Source organism: Arvicanthis niloticus, chromosome 19 (genome assembly GCF_011762505.2).
Source record: "Arvicanthis niloticus isolate mArvNil1 chromosome 19, mArvNil1.pat.X, whole genome shotgun sequence".
Classification (NCBI taxonomy): Eukaryota; Metazoa; Chordata; class Mammalia; order Rodentia; family Muridae; genus Arvicanthis; species Arvicanthis niloticus.
In genome coordinates this window covers 13,310,553-13,330,448 of record NC_047676.1, presented here as the reverse complement: position 1 = coordinate 13,330,448, position 19,896 = coordinate 13,310,553, and positions in this window count along the sequence as shown.

Below are 19,896 nucleotides of genomic sequence, written 5' to 3'. Positions count from 1 at the left end.
TTGGAGACTGATTCTAATCTGACTAGTTGTTCAAATATTTCCATATACTATGCCTTATTTAAAGTGGTAGGACCAAGAATATAGGCAGGGATTGACAGAAGAGTGATGGAAATGCCAAGAAAACTGAGCTAACACAACTGATAACGCACCAGCTAATACAGAGCACCAACTGACTGTGAGCAAATGTCTCTCACCAATCAATGGATGCTCTTCCAGAACAAGGAAAGCACCACCATGAAAAAGGGAAACAAGGTCAAAGTGACGTGAATAAGCACTGTGACCAGAATTTTTCTTTCTTTCTTTCTTTCTTTCTTTCTTTCTTTCTTTCTTTCTTTCTTTCTTTCTTTCTTTCTTTCTTTCTTTCTTTCCTTCCTTCCTTCCTTCCTTCCTTCTTTCCTTCCTTTCTCTCTCTCTCTCTCTCTCTCTCTCTCTCTCTCTCTCTCTCTCTCTCTCTCTTTCTTTCTTTTTTTTTGTGACCAGAATTTTATTTGGTCAAACTTAATAGAAATTAAAATTGTAGAGACTCTGAGAGCCAGGAGAATGCAAATATGCTGCTACCAGAGATGAAGGTGGGCGTGGGGGATGAAGGGTGGTGGGAATCTCTAGGAAGTCTCAGGAACCTGGGATGAGGGAGGATCCCAGGAGTCAATGTGTCAGATCTTAGCTGAAATGCCCAACAATGGGGATATGGAACCTGAAGGGACCACCTCTAGTAGCCAGACAGGACCCTCCAGTGGAGGGATGGGGACACCAACCCAACTACAAAACTTTTGAGCCAAAATTAGTTCTGTCTAGAAGAAATGTATCAAGAAAGATGGAGCAGAGACTGAAGGAATGACCGACCAGTGACCAGCCCATTTTGAGACCCATCCCATGGGCAGACATCAATACCTCACACTATTACTGATGCTACGTTGTACTGGCAGACAGGAGCCTAGCATAGCAGGCCTCTGAGAGGCTCTACCCAACCTCTGACTGAGACAGATGCAGATACATACAGACAAACATTGGACAGGGGTCGGTAACCCCTATGGAAGAATTAGGGGAAGGACTGAAGGCCCCCAAGGAGATGGCAACCCCACAGAAAGACCAGCAGTGTCAAGTAACCTGAACCCCTGGGAGCTCCCAGAGTTTTAGCCATCAACCAAAGAGCATACAAAGGGATGGATGTAGGCCCCCAGCACATAAGCAGCAGAGGGTTGCCTTGTCTGGCCTCAGTGGGAGAGGATTAGCCTAATCCTGCAGAGACTTGATGCACCTGGGTGAGAAAAAATCCCTGGGGTGGGGTGCCTTCTCAGAGGCTAAGGGGAGCGTGGATAGGGGAGGAACTCTGTGAGGGGTACTGGGAGGGAGGGCAATATTTGGGATGCAAATAAATAAATAATAATAGAAATGTTTGCTGTGACAGAGGATAAGTGTGTATGCCAATTTTTCAAGTTGCTTGAACAAATTCCCACAAAGATAGGAACTTAGAATAGCTCTAAGTTTGGCAGGTCAGTGGTAGGGGTGGGTATGGCTGTACTCTTGCCTTCAAAATCACACATGGCTAAAATGAAGTTGGCAATCAAATGTAATATATTGTGGAGGCTGCAGGGAAAATCCTCTTCCTGGGTGCTTTAGGCTGAGACAAGATGCATGCTCTTCTGTGTGTAAGTTGGAAGCATCCTTTACCTGGCCTCCTCTATTCTACTCACCCTCAAATCCCTCACTCAGACTTCTGCTCAGCCTTCTGTGCTCCTTTTATGCCACTGTCAGAAGAATATGCTCTGCCTTCAAAGGTTAATGTGATTAGATTATACATAGGATCCCCTCCCTGTAACCAATCCACTGTGTTATACACAAAACAGTCATAGGGATGATACCACATGCACATAACTTGGGGACTGAGAAGTGAAATCTTGGGAGTTCACACCTAGAAATCCTGCATCATAATTTAGAGGTTTTCTGAAAGCCTGAGAAGCAGAGGAATAATGTTCATAGGATAATATATTTGTGGTCATATTTGTTTAGGGTTTCCTATTTATTACATTTAAAAATCATTTAAAATTTTTATATAATACATTTTGATTATATTCTTTTCTTTCCCCCAACTCCTCCTAGATCCTCTCCACCTCCACACACACTCAATGTTCTCTTTCTCTCTCTCACACACACCCGCTCACACACACACATACACAACACAACAACAAAAACAACAACACAAACCCCCACAAAGACAAAAAATTACTAATAAACACTATAAGGAAAAATGTACATATAAAGTCCAGAGCCTGGTTAGGGTTAGCTAACTACTAATGAGCCCGACCCTGGCCCCTGAAGTATGTTTGATGTACCCAGTGTCACTCTATGGGGGAAACCGATTCTCATAAGGGTCCCTTTTAAAGTTATTTCTATTTAAAAAATTAACTTCCATTTTAGCCTTTATGATCATGTAATTTTTTTTGATTTTATATTTATCTGTCTTTTTTAAATTTTTTATTGGATATTTTATTTACATTTCAGATGTTATCCCCTTACACCATTTCCCCCCAGGAACCCCCTATCACATCCCCCCTCCTCCTGCTTCTATAAGGAAGTGCCCGCACCCACCCTCCACTTCCACCTCCCCACCCTCGAATTCCCCCACACTTGGAGTCCAGCCTTCATGGGACCAAAGATCTCCTCTCCCACCTATGCCCGACAAATATTTTTAAAGCCTATCTTTTTCTTTGAATAACCAGGTACTGGGCTTTTCAGGAAACAGTTTTCTGTATTGAGGGATGATTTAAATGGATTTAAAAAAGAGAAGTGTGTAGGCTTTAGATGATTAGAAGTTTTATTTATAATGAAACTTTGAGTAGTGTACACATGTACAACATGAATTTCAATGGACTATGCCTTGATGTTTGTTTCTTTGGGGGTGGGATAACAGATGAAGAAGCAAGAACGACCATAATTTTTTTATATGTTGACCTTTGTAGTAGTCATGATTTCATTTGAGAAAGACTTGAATTGATGAAATGTTGCAATAAAGTTTAATTATTAATTATGGAAAATTATTACTCACTTTAGGTTATATAACTTTGGGAAATATCGAATAATGAAGCTTGTCTTATACCTATTTGCATCTCTCATCATAAATGCCTCTTCTTTTTCCCCTTGCAACCAGTTCTCTGTGGGAGTAGATTTAGGTGTCGCCTATTTCTCCGCCCTCAGGAGGATGGGACCTGTGCTTTATTGTTCCTGGATGCTTGTATTTATCTACATTAGTATCTACTCAAATGTTACTATAGACACATGAATGAATGAATGAATGAATGAATGGATCAATGAATGAATGTTCCATGAACCACCCATTTTCTTTTTTTCTTTTATTTATTTATTTATTTATTTATTTATTTTTATATTTTATTTACATTTCAGATGCCATCCCCTTTCCCCATTTCCCCTCCCTAGAAAACCCCTTTCCCATGCCCCCTTTTCCTTTTATAAATTTTTAAAAATGTTAATCAAAAGCTTTATAAGTTTGGTAATGCTCAATCAGAAGTGTAACCCAATACCCAACCTAGATATATCAACTATCTTTGACTCATGGAGACACATGAACATCTGCCTCCATGTCCCCCCTCTCTTTCTCTCTCTTTCTCTCTCTCATCACCTAGCTTCACCCTTCCTGTTAAAATAAATTTTTTTTTCTCTCAAAATGCAATTAGAGCATAATTATTCCTAATTGTACCAGTGAGGTACAAGATAGTCCTAATACCCAGTCACCCATTTTCTTAGAATTTGAGAACATAAAGTTATCTTATTTTTAGAAAAGCACGAGATTTTTAGGAGTTGTTCAGCAGCTAGCATGTTAGTGTACAATGACTGTTGTACAATACGCAATAAGAGTCATCTCATTGAGCGAGGAACAAGGCAGGCATGCTTTTAGACTTTTAACTTTCTTAGGTCAATTATATCATATGATCTCCTGGTTTTGGCTCGTGTCCTGTGTGGGGTAGCGAAATTATATTGTTTGAGTCATTGTGGGTTGCTATAGCTACGTGCCATGGCCTGAGGTACTCTAACAATGCTGTGCTGCTTCTCTCAGTCTGCAGGCTAGAAAGTCTGGAGCCACTGTCCACTACAGTGCAGTTCCTGGTGGAGGTGCCTTTGCTCCTTGCTGCCATCTTCCTCCTGGCTGTGTCCTCACAAGACAAACAGAGTGACCTCTGACCTTCTCATCTTATAAGGCACCAATACCATCATGGGACCTTCCCGCTTAAAATGTAATCAAATCCTAATTACCTCCCAAAGGTCATACCTCCATGTATCAACCTTCACACAGGGGTTGAGTTTCAACATATGCATTCAGTGGGGAATACACTTAATCTATAATAAGGTCTAACGGAATCAAAGTTCAACAAAGATGACACACGGGGAAGTAATTTTTCAGCCAACTAGTGGAGCTGGCAATGAGATCACTGGGAACATTTTGCTGACACAGCTGGTTCTCAGGGCAGCTCCAGTGGTTTCCTTCTGAACTTTTTCTTTTTTAGCTCATCAAAGAAGTGAGCAGCCTGCAGACCACTCTTATATTCAACAGGCTTATGAACAAAACTCAAGAATTTTGAACTTGGATAAAAAATTTTTTTCTCTTTATTTCGTTTAACCTCCTGATCAAAACTTACCATTTTCTTTTATTATAAATACAGGAATAGAATAATAAGACTTATTGCATCACCTATAATTTTATGACTTATAAATAATGAATAAGTTCATACCATATATATTACAAATATTAAACTATTGTTCCAAATCATTAGAGCAATGAAACCTTTGACACCATTGCTTCCTTAATCAAAGAGCTTCTTTATATGGTAGCATAAACTTATCATTTATTTAAAATTCTACTTTAAATCTGTAACTGTTAAATTGTTAGTCCAGTTTTACATTCTCAGTACAACTGAGCAGAAAGCACAGAGTACATGTGTACCCAGTTCTCACGTTCAACAGCCTCCTTCAGTGTCACCAGCCTGAACCAGGGTGATACCTGCCTAACATGAAACTAGATGGTCACATCATTATCAACTAAAGTGCACACTTCGCATTCACCTTCATGCTTGGTACACTCTGTGCTTTGATGAATGTACACTGGCATGTATTTACAATTGCAGTATCACATCTATTAAAAATTAAACTTGTGATACCTCTATCCATCTTCCCTGATCCTTGGGAGCTCTGAATCTTTCCGGTGTCTTCACAAGTTTTTCTTTTCCGGTACCTCACGTATGTGAATTTATGAAACCTGTGGCCTTCTCGGATTTGCAGCTTTTATTTAGGAATATCTGCTTAATTTCCTCCATGTCTCTTGATAGATTAATAACTCATTAATTTTTAATAGTGAATAATGCTTATCCATCTGGATGTGTCACGGCAAGTCTATTCATTTACTCAGTGAAGAACACCTTGGTTGCTTCCCAGTTTTGGAAATTTCACAATTTCCAAATCATAAATTATGATTAAAAAAATGTAATAAGAATCCGTGTCTGACTTTCATGTACATACAAGTTTTCAGTTTGTTTTGGTAAACAGGGAGGAGCATGGCAGCTGGATCATATAGTAAGTCTATGTCTACTTTTGTAAGAAAATGCCAAGCCATTTCCCAAAGAGGCATTTAAAACTCACAACAACCATGAATGAGAATTTGTTGCCAGTGTTTTAGAGTTCTCTATTTTAGTAGATGTACAGACATCCACAAGTCTAATTCTTACGTGCACTGGCGAAGTCTTTCTGTTTGCAAGCTGCTCTAACTGGATTTAAGTCCATGTATGTAGCCTTTGAACTTGCTTTGCTAGTGCGTCATCTTCAGCTGGTGAGATACCTCCTTCCCTTCACCTACCACCATCTTTATACCAAGTGACCAAGCTCCAGACCTGTGTTTTGGGAGCCATCTTTGCCTGCTCCAATTAAATAGTTCACCACCAGTTTTATCTGGCCTTGCTCCAGTTACAGAGCTCCTACACTGGTTCAATATAAGGCAGGTTAGATTTTTACATCACACACACACACAACAGAGAAAGATGTCCACAAGTCCAGAGACAATTGTGTAAATGAAACAACATGAATGGCCACAACAGCATGTGTCCTGGTAGATCCACTAGTTCTATAGAAGTTTTCTCTAATGAAAACTACCTAGATGAACTCCAGGACAAATGGATCATAAATTGTATCAAACAATTCAGTTTCAAAAACTTGAACAAATGGTTCCTTGAACTCCAAGCAGATAACAATGAACTTCTGAGTTATGTCCAAGAAGATACAAATACAAGGCGGAATGATGATACAGGATTTAAAAACTGCTTTTCATAAAGAGACACATTCATGATAACACAAGATGGAATTGACAAACTTATCATTTCAATTAGAAAACTCAGAGAGCAAATAGGATGAATCCAGCAGAAGACAGATCATAAGCATGCTCTCTTGGTCAGCTGAAGAAAGTGACCAAAATACTAATGGGCAGTCTAGTATTGAACCAGGCTGTGTATCTTGGATAAAAATAGTGTAAAATTCTTTTAAGGCGCAATTTGCTAATAGTTTGCTAAGAATTTTTGCATAGATGTTCGTGAGTATACTGGCCTGTATTTTTTTTTTTTATCTTTTTCTAAAGTCTTTCTTTGGTTTTGTTAGTAACTGAATTATGGACTTTTGGGTCAATTTAATAAATATTCTTTGTTGATTTTCGTTTTCTTAGGGAGGTTGTGGAGAACCACTGAACTTTCCTTAAATAATCACTGTTGAATCTGATTCAGTTTCTTGGACATAGAACTATTTGTTTTTGTCTTTTTTAGGAATTGTATTATTCCATCTGGATCATCAAATATGAGGACACAGAGCTGCCTATGGTAATCCTTTAGTTTCATGTCCCTGGGGTTGGTAACAAATCTTCTTTATAAAAGATACTATATCTTCTCTCTTTTTCCTTAGTCTGACTAGAAGTGAACTGGTTTTATCATTTTTTTTTTTTTTTTATAAAGAAACAGCTTTTAGTTGGGTGATTTTTTTTTAATCTATTAATTTCATGTTTCCAGTTTCATTAATTAACTCCTGCAGTTTTCATTATTTTTTCTCTTATTCTATTTTGGATTTAAGATGTGATTCTTTTTATAGTTTTTGAACCATGGATGCTTTGGGTATTGCTTTTAGATATTTTCCCCATTAAAATATGTCACCTGTTAATATTTCTTTTATTCTGCCCCTGTGGATTCACAAGTTTTTTTTAATTATGGTTTAAAAATATTTTAAAATTCAGCCTATGGGGTATTTAAAATTGTGTTGTTTTATTTCTAATCACATGGGAGTTTTCTATGCATATTTCCTTCATTGGTAATTTGATTTAATGTCACTACCATCTGGGAACAGGCACTGTGGGTTTTTTGTTTAAGTTGTGTTTTATAGCCTAGAATGTAGTCTATTTTGGTGATTATTCCACATGAGTCCGAGAAGGATGTGTAATCTCTCTTTGTTGAATGGAGTATGAATGTCAATTTTATTCCATTGATTGATGGTGCCTTTGAGTTCAGCTATATCCCTGGTAATTTTCTGCCTGCTGGGTCTGTCCATTTCTGATAAAGGTGTGTTTAAATCTCCAAGTATAATAGTGCATTTATCTATTTCTCCTTGTAGTTCTATCAGTTCCTATCTTATATAACTTGGTGTGGCGGGATGCATACACATTAGACTGTCAGTGTTTCTGGAGTATTGCCCCCTTTATCATTATTCCTGATAACTTTCTTTGCTCTGAAGTCTGCTTTGTCTCAAATCAATGCAGGTGCTCTTTTCTTCCCGTTAGTGCTACGAGGACATATCTTCCTCCATTTCATGACTTTGAATCTATTTTTGTGTTTATATAGAAAGTGGGTTTCCTGTTGACATTTAATGTCCTTGCTTTTTTTTTTTTTTTTTTTTTTTTTTTTTAAATCCGTTCTTTCCACTCATTGCTGAACCAAACAACTGACGGTTAAGGCGATCACTTTAATACTGTTTTACAGCTGGATTCCTATCTAACGTGCTTGCTCTTGCTTTTCCTTTCTCGTCCTTGTTCTTTGCTCCTGCTTTTATTTTCTACACTTTGAGATTTTCATTGAGCATTTTATGAGTCCATATTTTCCATGTCTTCGCTTATCATATGTACTGCTAAAGACTTCTGGTAGTTGTTGCAGAATTTGAAACACGCATAAACTCTCTAGCCTTAATTCAAACAACACTGTAGACTTTATGAGTATTCCAAGTCCTTTGTGATGGACATCTCTTCCCTTGTTCCTTGTATAGAAATTGCCATTCTCATACACACAGAAGCAAATGCAATGGCCATACCATCACTGTGACTATATTCTAATCTTTTTATCATCATGTATTAATTATTTATAATGGGTTTATAAGGGAATTTTCATACATGCACATAGTGTATTTCAGTCATATCCACCTCATCCATCTCTCATTTCTGTTGCTCGTCTTTCTACTCCCACTAATTTTCTTTCTCTTCCTAGATAGTACCATTTTTATGTCGTGTGTGTGTGTGTGTGTGTGTGTGTGTGTGTGTGTATGTCTCATTGAATTCCATTATTCATGAAGATTGGTTGCATGGGAGAAAGTTTGATTACAGAAACTTAGGTATCTTATTAGTAGCTTTACCAGAACAAGGTGTCTCTACCTCCCCCATATACCGTGAGCTGCACATGTACCCTCATAGACATATAACTTCATGTGTTGCGCGCACCTCCCATGTCCCCTTTTCACCCGTGGAAGAGAAACACAAGATGCAGAATTCGGGTAGTTACCACAGCGAGGCTTTACTCTTAACAGCAGAAGCAGAAAGACATGGAAGGGCTGAAGACAGGAAGAGGCCCAGCTTAAATACACCCTAGAGTGACGTATTCACTTCTGATTGGCTGTTCATTCATCACCCAATATTACGCCTCGGGATTGGCCAGTGACATTGGCGGGCTTTCTGCCTTTGCAGCTGCGCAGTTACTTGTTTACTAGTGGAGGACAGGATGCCCGCGCCATCCTGGAATGGCGCATACTGACATACTCACTACGGCTCCCAACATTCATGTCTTTGTTTAATTTCATAAAAATTTGATTTTTCAGCTTTTTGTTAGGATGAAGTAGAGAGTTCAATAATCTTTGCATGCTTGTCTGAAAACTGAAGTCCCCCAAATTTATTTGAAAATATTTTATTGAGGATATTTTACTTTGGCTTGTTCTATAACATTATTACATGATTAAAATTAGACAAACTCTGAATCTGAATCTAAAGACTTCACAGGCTAGGGAGATGGCTCAGTCGGTGTAAGGTGTGCTTACTGACCAAGCATGATGGACCTGAGTTTGAGCTCCCAGCATTTATATAAAAGGCCAGGCATGCCTGCCATTATGCCTGCTAGTATATGCCTGCCATTCCCTCATTGAGAGGGCAGAGAGGGAGAATCCCCCCGTACTTACCCTGGCCAAGTCAGTGAGCTCAAAGTTCAGTAAAAGACCCTGTCTCAAAACATAAGGTAAGGATAGAGGAGAACACACGAGATTACCCAGTCATTTACACCCACACCCATCCCCCCCACGCACACACACACACACACACACACACACACACGCACACACACCACATATACACACATGCACACGCACACATGCATGTATACACACACGTGCACATGTATACACATACAAACACACACGCGCGCACACACACATGCGCGCACGCGGTTGTGCACTCACAAGGAATTCACCCAAATGCCAAGAGAATACAGGGAAAAAAAAAAAAAAAAAAACACCATTTCGGAGAGTTCCAGTGCACATGAGCCGATGCTGAAACGAATTGTATTTGATTTGATCTCGTATGGTGTGGAATCTTTCAGTGAGTTTTAAGGTGATGGATGCCAGGCATATGAGACAGCTTCTCCAGAAGACACCCGCTAAGCTCTGCCGGAGCTGAGGCCTGGCTAAGAGGTGTCTTAGCTCAGCTATGGTTCCTCACAGGAAACAAGTAAAGCACCAACGAAGAGAAAAGAAAACAGGATCCCAATCTGGAAAAGCAAACAATCTATTCTGCAGCTGTGCCTTGTGCGCCATTTAGCCACAGGTTCTGAACAGGAGGAATCCTGCCACTTCTTGCCGAAGCTGCAGAAGTCTTCACACAGCTTTTCACTGATTTTATCTCAGAACCAGCGCGCAGATCCAGCGTTCTGTCCTGACAGTTTAAAAAGCTCATCGCCAGAAGAGGCATCAGGTTGTTCCCGGCCGCTTCCCAGAGGCTGCTCCCAGCTAATGAAGAAGTGTGTGCCCACCCAGTGCTGCCAAGAGCCCCAGGAGAGGCCCAAGGAGGAAACTCCAGCAGAGAGTTCTCATTGTCTGGGATCCAGGGATCCCCTTCATTTCTGAGGATGTCCAGTGGCTCCCATTGAGAAGCTGGGGGCAGGCTGCAGGGTCATTGCTCTATTAAGGCTGCCCGGCATACCCTAGCGCAAGGAAGCTTCCCAGAAAGGCCAGAACAAATTAAACGTCTAGCAGAGAAGAATGGGTGTCGAAACAGCCTGAGCCCATTTTTCAAAGTGAAAATTGAAGCTGTGCTCGTGGACGATATAGACACGGATCATCGGAAGACGGTTTAGTTTAAGTGGGGGGGGGGGGGGGAACCCGTGGTGAAAGGGCACATTTCATTTCTTGCTTCAGCACCTCAGTTTGTAAAACCGTGAGTTCAAGAACACAATCTTAGGAAATGGCTCAGTTCCCACGCACCCCGAAGGAAGTTCTACTTACGTTGCATAACAAAGGGAATTACATTCTTTGCAATGTGCAACTGCTAAAAAAATTCCACCATCTCCTAATTCAAATGAGTTAATTAAAATAGTTGGAAAGAAGAATAATTTTAGAGGTTTTCTTATTGAACAACGTAAATAACTCCAATGATTTTTGGTTTTTGTTTTGTTTTGTTGGGTTTTGTTTTTGTTTGTTTTCCAAATGGTCTTCTGTCCACTCTAAGCTCATCCTATGAGATAAGGGATGTGTCACAGATGAATCCCCAGATGCTACAGAGAAAGAAACCTGGAGGACATGACATTTGCATAACTAAGGGATTGCGTCTAGTATTTAGTTTCCAGCTTTGGTCTGAGGCTTAAGGGTCTTTGTTTGTTAAGGGGAGAGCAAACGAGTAGGTATTACAAGCAGAGGGATACTATGGCTTACAATTCTATTTTCTCAGAACATTGGGCAGACCAGGAGCAAACGGAAAAGGAAATAGAGCTGTGGCTCCTCCCAGCTTTGGCTTTCATCTTACCTCCACAGGGGTGTTCTGTACAGCAGTATACATCTGGTGCAAAGGCTATACAAAAAACTCTATATAACAATGAAATCAGTTTTTTAGTTGGAATATTTATTATTAGAATGCCTAGAGGAGTGGGAGGATTCCATGCAAGACAGAATGGAAAATGCACAGCAAATCTGCCAGGTTAAGGGCAACATGCTGGAGGTATTGACAGGTGCTTGCTGTGTACATATGAGGTCCTGAGTTCGAATCCATTACACTCAGGTAAAAAGCCGGGCACCTCTACAACCCAAGTGCTGTGGAGGCTGTAGACAGGATTGATGGGTTTGCTGGCTGTCAGCTTCTTTGCAGGTTTAGTGAGAGGATCTATCTCAAGGGAATGAGTTGGAAATTATAGAGCAGGATGCCTGGCATTCTCTTTTGGCTTCTATATACTCCTGCCCAGGGACATATGCATGTGCCTTCTCCTTATCCCACTATACAGACACAGATATAGACACAGACACATGTACATGCATACACACACACACACACACACACACACACACACACACACATACAGAGAAAGAGAGAGAGGACACAATAATAGAATATGGAATGAAAAATATATTTTCAAGAATATAAATAAATACATAACACATACATATGCTACATTGTGAATATATTATATGTACTTCAAGGTGATATTCAGAAGCTTTTTATTCACCTGGTATCTATGCATCATCATTTGGGGAGGGCTGCATATATTCCTGGGGAAATGATATTTCTTCTTTCACTAAACTATATGAAATAGGATTTTCCCTATATGTCAAAGTGATTCATGATGTAAAAACACATTAAACTTTTAGCATGCTAATACTTTCTCCAGCAAAGAACAAGAATTTCTTAGATTTGACCACCATTGCCCAGGAGTTCAATAAATAAACGTATGAACCAAGCAAAAACTGTTTTGGATTAAAGGATAACTATACTGTTTACCATATCTTAAGTGTATAGAAGGCTGGTCTCAACCCTGATATTTTCTATTTGGTTCCTTTGTTTTTGTTTTTTGTTTTTTGTTTTTTGTTTTTTTTAAATGTGTTTGACAGACAAAGTATGCTTTGGGAGCTACAGCAGATGTAATAACTTACAGTGATCTAGAGGATGATGCTATTTGCATAAATGACTATGAGAGAAGGAGTTCTCTGTGATAAAAAACCAATTATTCAGTTACTTGCTTGGACTCTGTGTGTTTGGGCATACACGTGAGAACATGTGTCCCGAGATGGTACGTAGAGACTATCAGATAGCTTTTTAATATTTGCTTCTTTGGAATATGAAATCTTTATTTGACTTGATTACAGATTGTTCCTTTGATTCCTGGTCTTTATTAAGAAGAGATAACAAATAACAAAGAAGTTCAAATATTTTAGTTGGTGTGCTGCATCTGTTGCTTATCACTGAGATAGCTACTATAATTTCCAAAGGTGTAAAACTTGGTTCTCTTCTGTGCCAGCTCGAATGCAATATTGTTTTAATGAAAATCAGCCATGAAAATGGAAAATCAAGGTCAATTACCATTTAAGCCATACGTAGACTAAGCAAGTTTTATATTATGGCTGGTAACAATGTGATATATTATACTATACCATTATACATGTGCCTATATATATATTATACTATACCATTATATACATTATATTATATGTGTGTGATCTCCTCTCCAGCATCATAAAGGATTTCCCCAGTCTCCAGCCGTTACAATCATATTCTCGCTTGAGCATGGAGATTGAACAATAGGAACATTCTCGTTTTACTGGGTGCTTAACTAAGTTCATGTCCCAATACTCTGTATTTCAAAGAAATTAGGACAGAGAAAGTTAAACAGCCACTTGGGTTGCTCAAAATTTTTGCTAGGTTTAACTTAACTTAAAACTGTATTGGAAAGCTAACCTTCATGTCATCTACTTTGAAGTTCAGTATAAAATAACAATAAACAGAAAGGAAAGTTTTCCTCTTCTCCCAGAGGAAGTAAACACATCAGTTACACACGAATTATCTCACTGGAAAGTAACATGAGTTAATTTCACCAATTTGTCCATTACTAATCAGTGATTCCTTTTGAAAATTTGACTACGTTAGTTAATAAAGCGGTGGAGATGGGCGTTGGGAAAGCGAAAGACTAAGTTTTAGTAAATGGTGCGACCAACCCTTTCATTTTCACAAATACACTTTCTCCACCTCCCTCCAACAATTTCTTTCATTCATTTCACAGCCCCGCTTGCTCTCCTCCCAGTCCCACAGTCACAAATCCCTCCCCTTCTCACAGAAGGAAAGCCCCGTTTCAGTATTGCCCCACCATGGGATATGTAGACCCAGTGTGAGAACAAAATTTGAAAGCAGCATTGTAACAATAACAAAAATTCATGATCAGCAAAGACCACCAACAATTTGTTAAATATAGTCATAATAAAAATATTAAGCCCCTGCAGGGGCAGGGTGACAAAAAATAAAGGCATGCAAGGGCGTGCCCAGACAAGTCCAAACAAGCCCAAGTGAGTAATGGGCTATCGGGTATTTACTTTTCTCTCCCTCCCTTTTCTGGGAGGTCCGAGTTTCTGCAAGTTCTGCCAGTTCTGCAAGTTGTTGATGTTTGAAATATCCAATCATATGTAACCGCGCCAAATTTTCCCACTCTCCCCAACCCCTACCGATAAATATCCCAAGTTCCCTGGGTCCAGGGCCAGAACCTCTATCTCCTGTGTGAGATATGTTCCAGCCCGAGGGCCCTCATCATTAAACCTCCTCTGCAATTGCATCAAGAAGGTCTCTCGTGTGTCCTTGGGGCGTGCAGGTCCGGACTTGGGTGAGGGTCCCCTTGCGGGGGGGTCTTACATTTTGGTGCATGGGCCGGAAAATGCGCGACCCCAGGACTCACGACAACCTCTTGGAGGTAGGTCTGTATGAGTGGAGTGTGTCTGAGTGCAGCGCTGCTGTCTTTGTCTCTGTGTTTTGGTTTCTGTGTCTGTGCCATGGTTTCGGTTTCGGGCAGCGGTCACTACAGGCCGTCAGGACTTAGTGACCAGCGGTAGCTGCAACCTGGACTGACTCCCTACCCCTGAGATCATCGGTGCAGAGAACAACCTTGGAACTTGGGGCTGACAAGAAGACCAACATCTGCATAGACAACAGGTATGCTTTTGCCACAGCCCATGTCTGCAGGACTACATACCAAGAGAGGAAACCCTGATGAAGCCAGCAACAGTGAGTACTCGTTGCCCAGGACACCAAAAGGGAGGAGACTCAGTGGCCTGAGGCAATAACCAGACAGATCAAGTGTCTTGATACGGCAGCCTGTTCCAGTTGTGGGCCTAAGAGATGGCCTCACTTAAAACACAGAATAAGAAAAAGAACTCAGATTGCTAGCCATCCTGCCAGATGCTATCTAGAGGAAAAGAGACAATGGTGCACACAAGAAGGGAGAACTATACTCCCCAGAAAGCAAAGGGTTTACCAGGCTAAATGCACAGATGGACTCTTAAGATATGAGTACAACCAAGCAGCTAAGAGATTTAAAGCACATAATAGACTTCAGGTTTTGGGCTAGAGAAATAATAAGATAGTGTAGGATATGCCAGCAAGTAAAGGCTTATGAGACTTAGAGTAAATAAAAAAATACCTAGAAGAGAACAGCCTAAAATAAAAGTTTTCCCAAGGTTTTCAAATGTCTGAGATAATTAGATCAGATAACAGACTTGCTTTTGTCTCTAAGATAAGTCAGGAATTGTCAGAAATATTAGAGACTAATTAAAAGCTCCACTGTTTATACTGTTTCCAAAGTTCAGGACAGGTAGAGAAAATATACAGAACCCTAAAACTAATTGCCCTCTGGAACTGGCGCTGGCTGGAGACTGTCCTTTGTCTTTGTTCCTTACCCTTTGTTCCATTTTGTGTGAGAAATGATTTTTTCAGGCTACTAAGAGACTGTTCCTGGAGCTGTTGGTCATTTGACCTCCTTGAAGTTCACCATCACCACCCCTGACTGATGCCAACTGGAGAAGATCCAGATGCCTGAACAACCCCCTACTCTTTAACTCCAGGTCTTCTAAAGAGCAGCAGGCCTTGACTCCTGAGACCACCCCGGAGGCACAGGAAAAATGCTGCCTTGGAGGGTGAAACTTAGTGTGTACACCCAAGGTTAAATGACAGCTTGTGATTACAAGATTGTAGTTGAAATGTGAATCTAGAGTTATATAGATTTGTTTCTTTTGCAATTTCTCTTTATTATATATCTGATTATATGTATATATAAAAGTCAGAGGACAACTTTGAAAGTGTGTTTCAAAGAAAAAAAAATGTTTTGAGACCCCTAGTCAGTAAAATAGAGCCCAAGGAGTCCTGATAACAGATACTTAGTGCCTAAGATTGATAAATAGTGAGTTTACAGTTCAAGATTAACCCTTTATATATCTACTTCTGTCTTTGATGAGATCAAAGATTATTGTGTACTTGTCTAACTAGTCTCCTAGGTTTATTACCACCCTGAAGACACTTTTATATGTGAGCTTGAGATACGCCCTAGACACTCCTGCAGAGAGCCTATTTCTTTGACCCTAGCTATCATACTGGGACTTGGAGTGGCCGCAGGAATGAGAACAGGTACTGCAACACTAATACAGACACCCTGTTATTTCCAATAGCTAAGAGCTGCCATGGATATAAATTTGAGAGCCTTAGAACAATCAGTACTTCCCTTTCAGATATTGTTCTGCAGAACAGAAAAAAAGATTAGACTTGCTGTTTCTTAAAGATAGAGGACTGTATGCAGCCCTCAAAAAAAAAAAATTGTTGTTTTTATGCTGATCACACTGGGGTAGTCCAAGACTCAATGCAGAGACTTAGAAAAAAGTTAGACCAGAGACAGAAAGATAGAGAGACACAACAAAGTTGGTTCAATAAGTGCCCTTGAGGTTGATGACCCTACTCTCTGCTGTGGCCGATCTCTTGATAATAATTATTTTTTACTTTTGGTTTTAGGACCATGTGTCACAAATAAATTGCTAGCTTTTGTTAGAACTAAAATAGATACTGTTCAATTAATGATGTTAAGACAAAGAGATAAGATTATAAGAGACAAGATAAAAGATACTGATCGTTAACTTTAAGATTAAAGTTATTCCAAACAAAAGGAGTAGGGAATGTGAGAACAAAATTTGAAAGCAGCATTGTAACAATAACAAAAATTCATGGTCAGCAAAGACCACCAACAATTTGTTAAATATAGTCATAATAAAAATATTAAGCCCCTGCAGGGGCAGGGTGACAAAAAATAAAGGCATGCAAGGGCGTGCCCAGACAAGTCCAAACAAGCCCAAGTGAGTAATGGGCTATCGGGTATTTACTTTTCTCTCCCTCCCTTTTCTGGGAGGTCCGAGTTTCTGCAAGTTCTGCCAGTTCTGCAAGTTGTTGATGTTTGAAATATCCAATCATATGTAACCGCGCCAAATTTTCCCGCTCTCCCCAACCCCTACCGATAAATATCCCAAGTTCCCTGGGTCCAGGGCCAGAACCTCTATCTCCTGTGTGAGATATGTTCCAGCCCGAGGGCCCTCGTCATTAAACCTCCTCTGCAATTGCATCAAGAAGGTCTCTCGTGTGTCCTTGGGGCGTGCAGGTCCGGACTTGGGTGAGGGTCCCCTTGCGGGGGGGGGGGGTCTTACACCAGCAGGACTGGGCACATCCTCTCCCACTGAGTCTCAACCAGGTAGGGGTAAGGGGATGCAATGGCAGAGGGAACAGAGACTGAGACAGTGCCCACTCCACTTGTTAGGGGATCCACATGAAGACCAAGCTGCACATTTTTTCCAAATGTGTAGAGAGTCTAGGTCCAGCTGCTGCATGCTCCCTGGTTGGTGGCCCAAGTTCTGTGAGCCCCCCACGGGCCAAGGTTTGTTGACTCTGTAGGTCTTCGTGTGGTGTCCTTCATCCCTCTCTGGCTTGCTTACTTCTATCCTTCAGTTTGTCCTCGACAAGACTCCCGAGCTGTGCTTGGTATTTGGCTGGCAAACACACTTTCTTAATTTACTAATAAACTTTCATTTCTCCCACTTTATTTCTTTATTTCACTGTCTTACAACTACAGAAGCAATGCCATTTATCTGGTTTATGTGACAGACAACTTTGTGCCAAGTTGGCCAGTGGTCTAAATAAAAAACAGAATGTAAAACCTCTGTATAGGTAATCAACTTGTCTGTTAATAAAGACATAAGCATGCTAATTTTGTGTAACGACTTCTTTGAATATACAAGGTGTTTGCCAAAAAACTAAGACATAAACTGAAAAAAAAAATTCCTCTTGCTTCACTCTCAGGAAAGACAAAAGTTGACTGCCAAAAATGATCATAAACCCTTGGTAGCCTGGAGAAGGCACAAGAGTAGTGTATACAACAAACTGGAAACTATCTTCTGCCCACCACAAGCTTCCAACATACTTGCCTTCTCTAGGTTTGCAGTCCCAAAAATGGTAGGTCCTTGTCCTTGTCATGTCTCCAAGAATGTTTCCCTTCGTTAAAGACATCCTGTCAGCCAGAGGTCCAAGCCTTCTGTTTGACATTTACCCTTTTCCTGAGTTTTCTTGCACATTTATATAAAATGACATGTCAGCAAATTGTTCTTGTTAATCTTTTAGTTTTTTTTAAATTAATTTTAAACCTATAAATAAAAATTGTAAACATACAACTATGACATGAACACAGGTCCTCTGTAATTTCAGTACATATTAACATTTTCTCTAGCTCCATGATTCTGCACCTTAGTTATCATTCATAATACTGCAGTGATACTTAAATCCAAGCATTGTTTATATCATTCATGATGCTGCAATGATATTTAGATACAAACATTGTTTGAGTCACTGATTTTATTTCTTTTGGATAAACAACTAAAATGAGGTTTGCTGGATCACATAGACATCATATAGAAGCTCTACTTTTCATGTCTTGAAAAAAAATTGTTTAGATTGTTTCCATGAGAGCTGTATCATGTACATTCATATCAGCATCGTGCCATGTCTCCCCTTCATCCATCCCCACAAATACGCAACCTTCGTCCTTTCTGATAATAGCCAGTTGACTTAGTGAAAGCAATATCTAATTGTAGATTAAGCAGACTTCCATGATGATCATAGCTAATTTGTCTTTCTTCACATGCTGTTGTATACTTATCAGTCTTCTCTTAAGAAATTTCATTTAAACCATTTATTTATTTATCTATCTACTTACTAATTCACTAACTTCTTTGTTATTTATTATAGCATGTTGTTTTAGTGTCTACTATAATTTGGATATTAGCCTCTTATCAGATGTATTGTTTACATATTTTCTCTGATTCTCTACGTCTTTCACATTTGCCTTTGTTTTTGTTTCTTGTGCTTTTAGTGACACGATGAAGGGGCAACTCGTTGTCAGCACCCAAATTACAAAGCTGATTTTCTTCTAGGAGATTTTTAGTGTCAGATCTCACAGTAAAGTCTTCCATTCACTTGAATTGATATTTGCTTATGATATGGTTCTGATTACCTTCTCTGTGTGGATAACTAGTTTCCCTAGCACTGTTTATTGAAGATACCTTCCTTTACCCGTGCTTTGTTCCTAGTATCACTACGAAGCTAACTGACTGAAATTCATGGACTTGTTCATGGGCTTTCTAGTTTGTCTTTTGTTAGAGGGAACTCAGAAGAATAGAAAGAAATTATCATCTCTTCCATACCATTACACATTGTGTTTGCTTTATGTAAGAAAAGTAATTGAGATATATGTTAATATATCTATCTTAATGCATATTTATTTCAACAAGGAAGAAGAATTAGATAAAGATATAAACAGTGAAAGAGGAATAGAAATTAGTAAAAGAGTCAAAATTAGTAAAATTAGTCTGTGAGGGAAGGGTGTGCCTAGCAGGGTCTTGTAATCAAGCAACTCTGTCTGGATCTGAGCTTTGTGCTGTCACCTGGCACCTGTAATTGCACATTTACATTAATAGCTTTAAAAATCTTCATCTTGAAACCTCTCATCTCTTGCTGCTCTTGGGAGTAAAAGTAGCTGTTTGTTCTAAAAATAACTGGGAGAATTTGAGCTACTCATGAACTGGAAGTAGCCAAATCACTGACATGTTCTGGTTTAGGGTAGTTTAATAGTGACACATCAATTTTTATCTCTTGGCATCATAGGCTATTTGATATACAGGTTTGATTTGTGTACTTCATTTGTTAACACAGTCAAAACATTTCCTCTTATATAGAAATACTGCCCTATATCCAGTGTGCAAAATCAATTTGGAATGTAAGTAAAGATATTATTAAACAATAAAGCTTAAACAACGTTGTCAGCCATTGGTGGGTTGTTGTACCTACTGTTTACAAATTCTCCTTTGTTTATGAGTAATTTCTTGCCACTGAGTTTTATTTTGCCATGGATTGTTGATACTTTTCTTTTTCACTGTCTAGGATAGCCATAGAATCCTGCACTCAAATAGCATGTCTAGAGTACATGCTATTTGAGTGCAGGATTCCTGTGTCATACCTTTAAATGCTTCTCTAACCTCAAATTTCACTCTTTGTAACTGTTC